Source organism: Triticum dicoccoides, chromosome 1B, assembly GCF_002162155.2.
Source record: "Triticum dicoccoides isolate Atlit2015 ecotype Zavitan chromosome 1B, WEW_v2.0, whole genome shotgun sequence".
In the NCBI taxonomy this organism is placed as follows: Eukaryota; Viridiplantae; Streptophyta; class Magnoliopsida; order Poales; family Poaceae; genus Triticum; species Triticum dicoccoides.
The window spans coordinates 260,343,236-260,359,121 of record NC_041381.1 but is presented as its reverse complement, the minus strand read 5'-3'; the positions used below and the strand labels follow the sequence as shown (position 1 = coordinate 260,359,121).

At 43.6% G+C, this 15,886-nt stretch overlaps 1 long non-coding RNA gene across 2 annotated transcripts; it reads left to right on the top strand.

Annotated features, from left to right (window-relative positions):
* The first annotated feature begins 12,508 nt into the window (after positions 1-12,508).
* On the top strand, positions 12,509-14,446 carry LOC119330774. 2 transcript variants are annotated; one of them, XR_005160256.1, is made up of 4 exons: positions 12,509-12,954; positions 13,054-13,154; positions 13,232-13,357; positions 14,056-14,446. It is a non-coding gene; the product is annotated as an uncharacterized LOC119330774 (long non-coding RNA). The 2 variants fall into 2 exon arrangements; XR_005160255.1 differs by having other exon boundaries at positions 12,516-12,954; positions 13,235-13,357.
* The last annotated feature ends 1,440 nt before the right edge of the window (positions 14,447-15,886 follow it).

Here is a 15,886-nt window from a genome sequence, read left to right as displayed (position 1 = left end):
TACCTCCATATCTCAAAACAATTATCAAGTATCAAATTGATCATAGCATCCAATTCACTTCCTATGATAGTTTTTGTTATACCCAACTTGGATGTCCATCATTCTAGGACCAATTTTATAACAATAGAAAATACCATGCTGTTCTATGAGACTCTCAAAATAATATAAGTGAAGCATGAGAGATTAATAATTTCTACAAAATTAAGCCACTGTCGTGCTCTAAAAGATATAAGTGAAGCACTAGAGCAAAAACTATGTAGCTCAAAAGATATAAGTGAAGCACATAGAGTATTCTAATAAATTCCAATCAAGTGGGTTTCTCCCAAAAGGTGTGTAAAGCAAGGATAATTGTGGTAAACTAAAAATCAAAGACTAATATCATACAAGACGCTCCAAGCAAAACACATATCATGTGGCGAATAAAAATATAGCTCCAAGTAAAGTTACCGGTGACGAAGACGAAAGAGTGGATGCCTTCCGGGGCATCCCCAAGCTTAGGCTTTGGGCTATTCTTGAATATCTTGGGGTGCCTTGGGCATCCCAAATCTTAGGATCTTGCCACTGCTTATTCCGTAATCCATCAAATCTTTACCCAAAACTTGAAAACTTCACAACACAAAACTCAACAGGAAATCTCATAAGCTCCGTTAGTGCAAGAAAGAAAAACCACCACATAAACTACTGTAATGAACTCATTATTTATTTATATTGGTGTTAAACCTACTGTATTCCAAGTTCTCTATGGTTCATACCCCTACATACTAGCCATAGATGCATCAAAATAAGCAAACAACACACAAAAAGCAGAATCTGTCAAAAACAGAACAATCTGTAGCAATCTGTAACTCTTGAATACTTATGGAACTCTAAAATCCTACCAAAATAGGAAGTCCTGTGAAATTTGTCTGTTGATCTACAGCAAAAAGAATAAATGCAAAATCACGTTCCTGTGAATTACTAAAATTATTTTCATGCGTGCAAAGTTTCTTTTTTTCAGCAGAATCAAATTAACTATCACCATAGGTTATCCTATAGGTTCTACTTGGCACAAACACAAATTAAAACATGAAAACACATCTAAACAGAAGGTAGATGCAAAATTTATTACAAAATAGAAGCAAAAACAAAAAAAACAAAAATAAAATTGGGTTGCCTCCCAACTAGTGCTATCGTTTAACGCCCCTAGCTAGGCATAAAAGCGAGGATAGATCTAAGTAGTGCCATCTTTGGTATTTGGAAAGAAAAGAGCAAATTTACGTTCTATGGCATTCATCCTTCTATTTTGGGAAAGTGCATTGCCATTAATGGAGGAAGTAAGATTAAGCACATTACGGAAATTTGCATCTAAGCTAGCCTTCATTTCTTTGATAATTTCATTTTGATAAAATCATAAGAGGGTGGTAGATTCAACCTTATCATTCATGGGGTGCCCAAATATAGTTTTCATCCTTTCATAGGTATCTATAGCATCCCCTTCAAGAAAACCTCCTTCAAAAATAGAATCTAGAACTTTCTTGAAAGAAGCGGGTAAGCCAACATAGAAACTTTTTAAGTAAGCCTCAATTTGATATTGTGGTACATAGCTAGCCCGAATCCTAATAACCTATCCCAAGCATCTTTTAAAGACTCATCAAGTAAATAACGAAAAATTCCGGAGTCATCTTCATTAAAATCATTCAAACTCTCATTGGTGACACCGGTAGGTCTTTCCATAGCATCATTATTTATGAGCTTAGAGAGGATAGAGGGACTATCCAAGGTACTAGAACCCTGGAAAGGACCCTTAGTTCTTTTTGATTCGGCCATGGCAACGAGAAGGCAAACGGTAAAGAGAGGGAAGATTGGGAAAGAGAGGGCAAATAAAACGGCAAGGGTGAAGTGGGGGAGAGGAAAACAAGAGGCAAATGGCAAATAATGTAAGTGCGAGGGAGATGAGTTTGTGATGGGTACTTGGTATGTCTTGAATTGAGCGAAGACCTCCCCGGCAACGGCGCCAGAAATCCTTCTTGCTACGCCTTGAGCTTCGTTGGTTTTCCTTGAAGAGGAAAGAGTGATGCAGCAATAGTAGCGTAAGTATTTCCCTTAGCTTTTGAGAACCAAGGTATCAATCCAGTAGGAGGCTCCTCAAAAGTCCCACGCACCTACACAAACAAACAAGAACTCGCAACCAATGCAATAAAGGGGTTGTCAATCCCTTCAAGGCCACTTGCGAAGTGAGATCTGATAGAGATAATATGATAAGATAAATATTTTTGGTATTTTATGATATAGATAGGAAAAGTAAAAGATGCGAATAAAAGTAAATTGAAAGCTTATATGATAAGAGATAGACCCGAGGGCCATAGGTTTCACTAGTGGCTTCTCTCAAGATAGCATAAGTATTACGGTGGGTGAACAAATTACTGTCGAGCAATTGATAGAAAGGCAAATAATTATGAGATTATCTAGGCATGATCATGTATATAGGCATCACGTCTGTGACAAGTAGATCGACTCCTGCCTGCATCTACTACTATTACTCTACACATCGACCGCTATCCAGCATGCATCTAGAGTATTAAGTTCATAAAGAACAGAGTAACGCATTAAGAAAGATGACATGATGTAGAGGGATAAACTCATGCAATATGATATAAACCCCATCTTTTTATCCCCGATGGCAACAATACAATACGTGCCTTGCTGCCCCTGCTGTCACTGGGAAAGGACACCGCAAGATTGAACCCAAAGCTAAGCAATTCTCCCATTGCAAGAAAGATCAATCTAGTAGGCCAAACCAAACTGATTATTCGAAGAGACTTGCAAAGATAACTTAATCACACACAAAAGAATTCAGAGGATATTCAAATATTTCTCGTAGATAAACTTGATCATAAACCCACAATTCATCGGATCTCGACAAACACACCGCAAAAAGAGTTACATCGAATAGATCTCTAAGAAGATCGAGGAGAACATGGTATTGATATTCAAAGAGAGAGAAGAAGCCATCTAGCTAATAACTATGGACCCAAAGGTCTATGGTAAACTACTCACAACTCATCAGAGAGGCCTTGGAGTTGATGTAGAGGCCCTCTGTGATCGATTCCCCCTCCGGCAGAGCGTCGGTGAAGGCTCCAAGATGGGATCTCACGGATATAGAAGGTTATGGTGGTGAAAATAGTTTTTCGTGGTCGCTTCTGATGTTTTCGGGGTACATGGGTATATATAGGAGGAAGAAGTAGGTCGGTGGACGCTCGAGGGGCCCATGAGGGTGGGGGGCGCGCCGGGCACCCTCGTGGCCGCCTCGCTTGTTTCTTGACTTCCACTCCAAGTCCTCTGGATCACGTTTGTTCCAAAAAGATCGCTCCCGAAGGTTTCATTCCGTTTGGACTCCGTTGATATTCATTTTCTTCGAAACACTAAAATAGGCAAAAAAAACAGCAATACGGGCTGGGCCTCTGGTTAGTAGGTTAGTCCCAAAAATGATACAAATGTGTAAAGTAAAGCCCATAAACATCCAAAACAGGTAATATAATAGCATGGAACAATCAAAAATTATAGATACGTTGGAGACGTATCACGACGGAATTTCCGATTATGGATGATATCCGCCTGTCGACAAGGTGCGAGGGAAGCTTGGGCCATGGTAAAAACACGGTATACCAAGATCGATCCGAATTACATGGTCCGGGTCGGACCTGTAGGGTTAGATGGGAAGGAGATTCCCGTTAGTCTGGTATATGACCAGGTAGGATTAGCCGTAAAGTATTCCCAAGAGGATTGTAGGCTGGACAACCTGTTGGATGGCATAGAATAAGAAGTATGTGAGTCTAAGTGACTATGTACTTCAATTGACATATTTGTCCCTAGCTGGATTGTAAATCATTTGTCATGGCCGACCTTTTCACTTCATCCTCCAGACCCAACAGTCCGGAGTGTTTCCGAATACCCGCTCAGTTATATAAACCGGGGTACGCGTTGAAACAAGGCGTAGGGGTCATAATTGCTTGAACAGACAAGTACCCAACTAGCTATGTTATATTACATGGATAGTAAGAAACATCTTCTAGAGAGGATAGTTCTGTTAAGGGTTCCTTTCCCTGGGTACACATGCATTAGTGTGCATGTCCGAATTGCGAGCAAAAACGCAGTATATGCAACATCTGGGGGTTTGTATTGTAATAGGTAAAAACATCTTTAGTTCACCGACCGAATATACCCTTAAGAACGCTAGCTTTCGGCTTCACCCAGTCTGAGGTACACGTCTGAAGTACCCGGCAGTAACAATTGCAGAGGTGCTCCCCTTATGCCCTAGCCGAACTAACGGGAACGTAGGGCATAAACACAAGAGCCAGGCACACCAGCTTGGCCAAAACTTAAGTCATATCGATGCATACAATGGTGAAGAAAAGGTACATATGGGAAAGGGCCACATATGCAGTGGGCGTGATGCCCGGAAGATAATTATATTAAGCTTTTGTATAAGAAGCCCCCAGGTATAATGAGCACACATGTTTGAGGATTAGCGCGTCCAAAGTGTGTAGTCGAGTCACACTTAAAGCCTTAAAGCCGTAAAAAGAAAGAGAGAGGATATAACTAAAAATTAAAAAAAGGCGGAGGGAAGGAGACGAACAGAGAGTTCGGCGCTAGGCGTAGAATATTTGGAGTCTGGCCGCGTTCCATGGGTTCAGCTCGAGTCGATTATCTGATGCATCACACAGGCGGTACGCTCCTCCGGTGAGAACTTTATCAATTATCCCACTTGGGCTTGTCCTTCTTCTCCGGTAGGCGTAGAACAAGTTCGGCAATGTTATAAGTTTTGGCCCGTACTTCTCTGCTTTGATACCTGCGAGCATGTTGCTGATAAAATGCGGAACGGGCTTTTGCGACATCGCGCTCCTCCTCCAGGGCATCTAAACTGTCCTGCCGATCAAGCTCAGCTTCTCTCTCTTCATACATGCGCACTCAAGGTGAGTCATGAATAATATCACAGGGCAATACCACCTCTGAACCGTACACCATGAAGAAGGGTGTGTATCCGGTAGTGCGATTTGGCGTGGTCCGCAACCCCCATAGGACGGAGTCAAGCTCCTCGACCCAGTGCATGTCTGATTGCTTCAGAGGTCGCACTAGTCTGGGTTTGATGCCCGCTCATAATAAGACCGTTTGCTCATTCGACTTGCCCGTTTGTTTGAGGGTGATAGGCAGAGGCGTAATAGAGCTTGATGCCCATATTGCCACACCAAGTTTTCACCTCGTCGGCTGTGAAATTGGATCCATTATCGGTGATGATGCTGTGGGGGACACCATAGCGGTGCACGACCCCTGATATGAAGTCTATCACTGGTCCGGATTCGGCCATTTTAACTAGCTTGGCTCTATCCATTTGGTGAATTTATCCAGCATGACCAACGGGTATTTTTTCTTATGGCTTCCTCCTTTAAGGGTTCCGACCATATCAAGCCCCCAGACCGCAAAGGGCCAAGTTATGGGGATTGTTTGGAGAGCGGTGGGCGGCATATGGCTTTGGGTGGCGAAGAGCTGGCAACCGACGCAATGTTGGACGAGGTCTTGTGCGTCTGCTCGGGCTGTCGGCCAGTAGAAACACATACAAAAGGCCTTGCTTACGAGGGCCCAAGCTGTTGCGTGGTGGCCGCCAAGTCCAGCATGAATTTCGGCCAAGAGCTGCCGCCCTTCCTCTTCGGAGATACATCTTTGAAGTACTCCGGTAGCGCTTTTCTTATAAATCTCTCCCTCTTGGACCTTGTAGGCTTTAGAGCGCCGCACAATGCAGCGTGCCTCATTTTCATCCTCGGGGAGTTCTTGCCTATTTAGGTAGGCTAAGAAGGGTTCGGTCCATGGGGCGATGATAGCCATGATTAGATGGGACGATGGTGTTATTTCGGTGGCAGAGCCTCCGATTATGTTAGTGTGTTCGGAATCTGGGGTTGTGGTCGGATCCGAACAACCTTTCCAAGAAGATGTTAGGTGGGACGGGGTCGCGCTTAGCACCGATGCGGGCAAGGATATCCGTCGCTTGATTGTTTTCTCGAACCACATGATGAAATTCAAGCACCTCGAATCGAGCTGACATTTGGAGGACAACATTATGATAAGCCACCATTTTCGGATCCTTGGCATCAAAGTCTCCATTTATTTGAGATATTGCGAGGTTCGAATCCCCACGCACTTCTAAGTGTTGAATGCTCATGGAGACAGCCATCCAAAGACCATGCAACAGAGCCTCGTATTTGGCCACATTGTTGGAGTCCATGTATAATATTTGGAGTACGTATTGGACTGTATCTTCGGTGGGGGATGTCAAGACAACACCCGCTCCCAGACCAGCCATCATTTTAGAGCCGTCAAAGTGCATGATCCAATTGGAATATGCGCCGTATTCTTTAGGGAGTTCGGCTTCTGTCCATTCGGTGATGAAGTCAGCTAGTACTTGCGATTTAATGGCTCGCTGTGGTTTGTATGTAATGTCGAACGGGAGGAGCTCGATGGCTCACTTAGCAATCCGGCCCGTGGCATCACAGTTATTTATTATATCGTTGAGTGGTACTTCAGAGGCCACCGTGATTGAACACTCTTGAAAGTAGTGTCGTAATTTCCGGGATGCCATGAAGACCGCGTATGCTATCTTTTGGTAATGTGGGTACCGTGACTTGCATGGTGTGAGGACAATGGATACATAGTATACTGGATTTTGAAGCGGGAACGTATGTCCGTCCTTCTCTCGTTCGACGACGAGCACTGCGCTTACAACTTGGTGTGTTGCAGCTATATATAACAACATGGGTTCGCTAATGTTTGGTGCGGCTAGGATTGGGTTGCTAGCCAGTAGGGCCTTTATTTCTTCCAGTCCGGCCGTAGCCACATCCATCCACTCGAAGTGTTCGGTACGTCGAAGGAGGCCATAAAGAGGGAGTGCCTTTTCTCCCAATCGGGAGATAAAGCGGCTTAAGGTAGCCACGCATCCAGTTAATTTCTGGATTTGTTTGAGGTCTGTTGGGGTAGCCAATTGTGACAATGCTCGGATTTTAGCCGGGTTTGCTTCAATTCCTCTGTTGGAAATGATGAAGCCCAGAAGCTTTCCAGCGGGAACGCCGAAAACACATTTTTCCGGATTGAGCTTGATGTCATATGTTCAGAGGTTGTCGAACGTGAGCCCCAGGTCGTCTATTAAAGATTCAACATGTCTGGTCTTGATGACCACGTCGTCTACGTATGCCTCAACTGTTTTGCCGATTTGTTTTTCCAGGCATGTCTGAATCATGCGTTGGTAGATTGCACCGGCGTTTTTGATCCCGAAAGGCCTGGTGTTGAAAAATAAAGGGTTGTATGGGGTGATAAATGCTGTTGCGGCTTGATTGAACTCCGCCATATTGATTTGATGGTATTCGGAGTATGCATCGAGTGTCCTGCGGTAGCTTCGATGATTTGATTGATGCGGGGGAGGGGGAAGGGATCCTTGGGGCAAGCCTTATTGAGGTCCTTGAAATCGACACATAGGCGCCAGGTTTTATCCTTCTTTGGTACCATCACCAGGTTTGCTAGCCAGTCTGGCTGTTTTATTTCTCTGATGAATTCGGCCTGGAGTAACTTGGCGAGCTCCTCTCCCATAGCTTGTCGTTTAGGCTCTGAAAAGCGTCATAGTGTCTGTTTGACTGGCTTGTCTCCCTTCAATATGTTGAGACTATGCTCGGCCAGCCTGCGTGGGATCCCTAGCATATCTGAAGGGTGCCAGGCGAAGATGTCTCAATTCTCGCATAAGAACGCCGCAGTGCGGCGTCGATTGTGGGGTTCAGTTGTGCCCCGATGGATGTTGTTTTTGTAGAGTCTATAGGGTGGACTTGGAATTTGACTATTTCGTCCGCTGGTTTGAAAGAGGTGGACTTGGATCGCTTGTCGAGTATCATGTCGTCCCTATCCACTTTAGAGAGTAATGCAGTTAATTCTTCGGCCGCGAGGGCTTCGGATAATGCCTCAAGGGCCAGGGCGGCGGTTTTATTTTCGGCGCAGAGTGCTATGTCCGGATCACTCGCTAGAGTGATGATTCCATTGGGCCCGAGCATCTTGAGCTTCATGTACTCATAATGGGTTATAGCTTGGAAGCTCGCGAATGCGTCCCTCCCCAAAAGGGCGTGGTATCCACTACTGAACGGGGCCGCTTGGAATGTTATCTCTTCGGACCTGTAATTTTCCGGCGTGCCGAATACCACATCGAGTGTGATTTTTCCCGCACATCGTGCCTCCCGACTAGGGATAATCCCTCGGAAGGTCGTGCTACTTTGCTCAATGTGGCTCTTGTCTATTTCCATTTTGTGGAGAGTTTCCTCGTAGATGAGGTTTAATCCGCTGCCGCCGTCCATGAGCACTTTAGTAGGCCAGAAGCCGTCCACAATTGGACTAAGGACCAAAGCGGCCGGTGCTCGGACTGTTCGGAATGGAGGTTCGTCACTGGCATTAAAGGTTATAGTCGTGTCGTTCTAGGGATTTATTACTGCAACATGGCAGGCTTCAGCGAGGCCGCGGAGTGCTCTCTTGCGCCCATTATTCGAGGCGAAAGTCTCAAAGACTGTCAACACTGTATTGTTGTTTTCTGCGGGATGATGCTCTGCGGTGTAGTTGATAAGGAGATCCTCGCCGCTCTTGGCCACCTGCCGAAGTATCCAACATGCTCTAAGGCTGTGTGTTGGTACGGTATCCGATGTGGTGTGAATTTTGCATGGCCTATTGAGCCATCCCTCCAGTACGGTTCCATGCCCTGTAGTGGGCTTTGGTTTCTTTGTGATTGGATCGGGTGACTTGCAAGAGTGCACCCTGTTGGTTCGGACGAGGGGTTGGTGAGAGCCGGAGGATCCCAGAATGTTGCCTGGGTTTTCCAAGCGCTTTCCATCGCACAGTACTTTTGTACTATGGCCGCCAAGTCAGCGAAGTGTGATATGTCATGGCGACTTATGGCGTTAACGATTCCCTTGTCCGTGCAATTTTTGCAAAAGAATGAGATTGCGTCTTCCTCGCGACAGTCCTTAACCTTGCTCATTACAAGGAGGAATCTAGCCCAAAAGTGATGTACTGTCTCTTGGGATTGTTGTCTGATGTGGGAAAGATCGCTTGTATCTGGGTGGGTGGGTGGATTTAAGTTCGAACCCTGACCCGATCCGGGACCCAGAGGCTGAGGAGCTTCCGAACTTGGGAGTTCGGATTCCGGGATGTTACCCAGTTTTTTTTTTGGCCCGCTGTCCGATTTTAAATTCAGAGCTTGGGTCATGTCCTCCTGCGAGCGGGTATCCGGTTCAGAGAGCTCGGGAACTCGTACATAATTTGTCCTCAAAATAAAGGAAGAGTTGTTGCATTGCTCCTCCACCACCGCTATTTGATGGGTGATCGGGGAGAGTTAATCTCTCTTTGATCGGGTTTAAGCCCAATCCGATCATAGTCCGTAGCGACTCCCAAAGCGGTGATGCGATCCAGGAGCTCGTTCAAGGACGAAAGTTCCATTGGATCCATCCGCTCGGCATATTCCGAGCTAACGTGGAGGCTGTTTTTGATGACCCAAAAAGTCATCGTCGGCACGGCGGCCGAACGGGCGGTCATGACGAAGCCGCCTAGTCGGAGGGTTTGGCCTAAGGCCAGGGCTCCCCCGGAGGCGATGTTGTCCTTGATAACAAGGCGAGCCATCAAACCTTTTTGCGACGTCATAGTGGAACTCTCAATGATGTCGGTGTCAAAACCGGTGGTTCTTGGGTAGGGGATCCCGAACTGTGTGTCTAAGGCTACTGATAACAGGAGGCGGGGGACACGATGTTTACCCAGGTTCGGGCCCTCTCTATGGAGGTAATACCCTACTTCCTGCTTGATTGATCTTGATGATATGAGTATTACAAGAGTTGATCTACCACGAGATCGTAGAGGCTAAACCCTAGAAGCTAGCCTATGATTATGATTGTTCTTGTCCTACGCACTAAACCCTCCGGTTTATATAGACATCGGAGGGGGCTAGGGCTACACAGAGTCGGTTACAGAGAAGGGAATCTACATATTCGAATTGCCAAGCTTGCCTTCCACGCAAAGGAGGGTCCCACCCGGACATGGCACAAAGTCTTCAATCTTGTATCTTCATAGTCCAACAGTCCGGCATAAGCACATAGTCCGGCTCTCCGAGGACCCCTTAATCCAGGACTCCCTCAGAGCTTAACAGGAAGCGTTCAACAAGCAGTTTTTTTTCCGGATGCAGTTATCTACAGAAACAAAAATGATGTGCGACTCGTTAGTAAATTTGATCTAAATCACTAAATGAGCTGAATAGGTAAGATTCTGTTTACTCCCTCTGTTCCTAAATATTTGTCTTTTAGATATGTGTCATTTTAGTTTACACTGCTAACTGCATGCTACCGACTATGCTAGTTGCTTCTGCTTTTTTAGAAACAACATGCTGCTGCTTTTATTTGTGGTCGTCACTGGTACTGCTTCTGCTTCTCTTTTGTTTCGTTGTCTTCTTTCTTTTGACTTTATTCTTTGCCTCGCGAGAACAACAATTAGCATCTTCAGTCGGGCAGTTAACTTGTTCTTAACTGCGGCAGTCCCCGAAGTTAGCTATTTTTGGGCCCCGTAGTTAGCATGACCCAGGCGAAAAAATTATAAAAAAATATTAGTACCTTTAGTCCGGCAGTTAAATGGTTGCTGCAGTCGCAACAGTTAGCTCTTTCAGTGTTAGCTGTTAGCTTGACCTGGGAAAAAACAAAAGAAAAAAATAGTGTCTTAAGTCCCGGCAGTTAGCTTTGTCAACATATGTCAGTTAGCTATTCCGGTCGGGCAGCTAGCGTGTACTATAGCAGTTCGGGAAAACAATGTTGAAAATGAAGTTGGTTTTTGAAAACTACTTTTAAACAGTAGCAAATCTGAAAACGTGTTATATATGCCAAAGTTCGGGCTACTCGGTACCTTTCTAACGGTATATCATATGCATCATTCCGACAAAAAACTTTGAAAATTCCTTTCACAAAAACATTAAAAATTCGTTTGATGGATTTTTAGTTTTTTGAATTTTGTTTAAAAACTGGATTGATTTTGGGAAAACATGATTTTTTTCTCCTTCTCAATAGCTATCCAACGGTATATCATTTGCATCAATCCGATTAACGGTTCAATAATTACGACCCAAAAATAGTGCGAAAAATGATGCCAGAAACAGTCCGCCCGGAAGTTAACTAGTATAGTTCACATAGTTAACAGTTTTTCTCCTGCAGCTAGGAACAGTTTCTAAATAGCTTATTCAGGAAAACAATACAATATAAAAAAATTAGTACCTTCAGTCCTGCAGTTAGCTTGTTGTTAACTACCGCAATCCCCAACGGTTGGCTATTTCAATACCGGTAGTTAGCTTGATCCGGGAAAAACCAGGAGAAAACAAAAAATAAAGTGTCTTAAGTCACGGCAGTTAGCTTGGTCGTCATACGTTAGTTAGCTATTCTGGTCGAGCAGTTAGCTTGTTCATAGCAGTTAACTAGGTGTAATTAACTTTCGCAATCTATGGAGTTAACTTCTAAAAAATTGCGGCAGTTATTGTGACACGTGCAAAAATAATAGTGTCTTAAGTCCCGGCAGTTAACCTCGTGTACTATCACAATCCCAACAGTAAGCAATTTCAATCCCGGCAGTTAGCTCGACCCAAGAAAATGAAAAAAAAACTAGGTCCGACACTTAACTTGATGTGCAATCCTGACAGTTAGCCATTTCAGTCCTGGCGGTTAGCTCGACCCAGAAAAAATGAATGATTTTTTTAGTATTTTTGGTCCGGCAGTTAACTAGGTATTAACTGCCCCGATCTTCGACAGTTATCTATTTCAGTCCTAGCAGTTAACTTGAACCGGGAAAAAAAAGAAAAAAAAGAAAAAAATTAGTTTATTTGGTACAACAGTTAGCTTGCTCAGCATGAGGCAGTTAGGTATTCTGCTCTAGAAGTTAGCATGTACTGTAGCAGTTCAAGCAAGAAATGTCGAAAATGATGTTAATTTCTAGAAAACTGCTCTTAAACTGTAGCAAATCTGAGAATGTGTTATATATGCCGAAGTTCGAGCAAATCGATAACTTTCTGACGGTATATCATATACATTGTTTGGATAAATCTTTTAAAAATTCCTTTCACAAAAACATTGAAAACTCGTTTGATGGATTTTAAGTTTTTTTATTTTGTTTAAAAACTGCATCGATTTTGGGAAAACAGTTAACATGAGTTTTTTTGCTCCTTTTCAATATCTATCCAACGGTATATCATATGCATCATTCCGATGAACGGTTCAATAATTATGACTAAAAACAATGCGAAAAACGGTGCCAGAAAAAGTCCGCCCGTCAGTTAACTAGTATAGTATGCACAGTTAGCTGTCATATATATATAGAGAGAAAGTAGCATTATTCTAATCCTAGAATTAAAATAGTTATTATGATCACAACGGCCCTATAAGGGCCCGACTGGAGGTTCCCGAACTCCCGAAAACGCATAAACAAAAACCTGGCCAGTCCATCAAACTCCTCCGACCGGCCCAATCCCCACGTCACGACCTTCCCAACCACCCCACCTCCCGCACCACCTCTGCCCCATCAATCCTCCGGTGCACCTCCTGTCGCCGGCCCCAGCACGCCACCCGCCGCTGACCAACCCCCTCCCCGGCCCGACGCGGCCTCCCCAAACCTCCCGCCGCCACCCGCGCCCACCCCAGATTCCCTGCCTAGCCGGTTCACGCTGCGGCCGCCGCAAGGCTCCACGGATCCCGGCGGCGCCCTCCCTTCGGTGTGCTCCTTGATCCCGCCATCACGTCCTGGATCCGGCTGCCCCGGACCCCGCCAGATCCGGTAGAAGTTCCCGCCTACTCTCGGCTGCTGCCAGGGAAGGACATTGCCACCGCGCCACTTCGTCCTTTTGACGTTGCAGTGCGCAAGCCGTTCACCTTCGTCGCCCATGTCCGTCCAATGACTGGTCACCATGCGCGCCTACCTGACCCTCATGGGGTACCAGTGGTGGCCTTCATCGCATTCATCTGACCACATGTTTAACTGCAGGGAATAAATGTGCCTTCTACGGCTCCGCCCAAAATCACGCCCGTGCCATGGGTGTGGCCGTAGCTGAGGTGCAGCTCGCCGTTGCCCGACTCCTAGCTAAGGTGCAACTCGATCGTAGCGCTCGCGTACAACTCTTTCTCCACTGTTTGTGTTTATGCTTAAACATTGAGGTGCTCAGCAGGCAGAGGGGACAGATAAAATGCTGGGAGGATTGGGGCAGGACCGCAGGAGGTAGCAGCAAGCCTTAAGGAGTTGGAGGCACATTACTACTCATCAATTGTCGGTACTCTGCTCTATGATTGAGGTGAACATCTTCTAAAATGGTATCTTAGCAGCCCTCCTGCTAACTTAAAAAAATGTATTTTCAGTTGATACAAGTGCATTGCTGGAGAGAAGAATTACAAATCTGCATCAGTTTGCTTTCTGTACATGTCTGTCGAGTTATTGCATTAACCTATACTTGCTAACTTACGAAAGATGGGCTTACATATGCTTTGTACAAATAGCTTAACGAGGGTATCACTATCATCTATGTTCTATAATGACATAAAGCAATGAATAGTCGAAGGAAAAACCACCTAGTTGAACAAGGAAATGATGAACAGTAGTTTAATGAGCGGCCGTGAAGTTCTACGACGGCTATACGTAGAGTACTACTGCGGCTATATGGGTGTGTTGCTGATGTAAAAATATAGGTCCTTTCCCAAAAATCATCTGTTGCTGCATGTGTCGCTTGCTGCTGTTCTGCTGGTAGCCGGTCTCCTATACATAGCGATATTCCTGTTCAGGTCGGTGGCTATAGTTTCTCTCTGTTAAATCACTTGTTCATCTTGTTTGTTCCAACCACGTTGGATTCCTAGTACTACTATCTTGCACTAGCCTATATATGAGCATCTCAGGCCATTGTTAATAGATGGGAGTAATACTAATTGTTTTGATTAAGAGGCTGGCGCCTCAGATTATACTGGAGCATGTGTTCATCTTTTTTTCTTTTCCTGCTAGGTGCTTTTCCACGCATCTGAAATTCCTCCGGCAACACTCCCCAACAGCTTGTTTCCCCATTGTTGTGGATCAACGAGGATACAATGTGCTTCTCCTGCTCGCTTGGGTCAATGGGTGATTCGGCTGCTGAAGTTGACTAGTAATTATCTACTAAATTTTCCAAGGACAATCTCGCTTCTACATTTTCATATATACCAGCTTTTGTTATTTACATATCAGATGCTCTGACTAAATCATCTTGTGTGTTCAGAGACTACAAATTCTGCTATGTAGCTTCAGCAGAATTAGGTGATGAAAATGTTGCTCCTCCTATGGATTGCTAATTCCACACTTTTGTCTGCATTTATGAATAATGCATATCCAGTACCATGCTCTAATGATTTTTCATCAATTATACTGCCTATATTACAGCAGAATTAATGAAGTTCAACTTTGAGAAAGCAATAAGTCCAGCTGTATATGGAAAAACTCTAAAAAGACAATGACCAAAATTTTTTGTTAGTGAAGTTCAATTTGGAAATACATGATAAAAAGGTATTCTTTATTTTTTACAATAAAAAATTATTATGTATTGTTGGTTTCACCAACTAGTCACTCTCTCACGAACATTCTGTTACTGCTTCCCTTCTACTTCATGAAATTGTATACAAAAAGAACAGGGAATTTCAAAATTAAAAGCAAAAAAGCAAGCATTTCTTAAAGACAAAGAAAGTGTGTGCGAAGTTCATATTTTCTGTCATGGATGTTCCATAATGTTCACTAATGGAAAGGCACACCCTGGGTTTCCAAAAAATAAAGAGGCGAACACACACAACAAAATATGTTGACAAGTGAACTGTGACTAAAAAGGCATGTTTCACAATCAAATTTCTTCGACCATTAATGTGATTCAGTGGCCTTGTGCTCCCGTCTTTTTGCTAGCACACAAGATGCTTGTCTAATGCCTATGACAGAACATCTGCTACATGCATCATCAAACCCAGCTTCAGCAGTTCAAAAAAAAAATCAATGAATTTTAAAACGAAAAAAGACGTAGAAGTAGAGAGGCAACAATTTGGCAGAAGTAGAGAGGAAAAAATAGATGAATTTAAAAACAAAAAAAGACGCAAAAGTAGTTGTTCAAAAATGGTTGTTTGACAAGTTTGAAATATATAAAATCTGAAAACTTCCAACAAACAAAGTCGAAGTTCAAAATTAAAAAAAGCCGGAGCGGTTCGATGTTTATTATAAAATTCCATGGGTTTATCGTTCCTAAAGAATAAAACCAGGATCAAATTAGAATATTAGAGTAGTTCAAAAATAATTATAAAAAAGCTATTTTCCTCACTTCTAAAAAGACCTAGAAGTTTGAACTTAAATAACAACTGTGGTTCGACGTTTACTACAAAACTAGGATTTTCCTGTTACTAAGAATAATTTTTTGTGTGGATGTGTTGTGCATGTGCTTATGCGTAGTACACTGAGTAGAGCAAAAAAACTATTATGGGTGCGCTCTAAATGTTTGTCCTATTGCTTATGAGAATTGACCCAAATTTTCCTATTGTTTTTGCACATGTTGGATTCAAGGGAAAATGAGTATAAAAAAGGTGTGATTTCGAAAGTTCAAACCAAAAAAATGTAAACGAAAAAAATCATGGAATTCAAAGAATAAAAACTATGGAGTTTCATGAAAAAATTAATAGCACGCGAAGTTCATGTTTCAGAAATTTTGAAGTTCACATGTACCACGTACAGAACAAAAATCATCAAATGAAAAAAAGAACACCTAGGGCACTTCACCAAAAAGCAAAAAATGCATAAAATGTCGCGACAAAATTCTATAAGAAGTTCA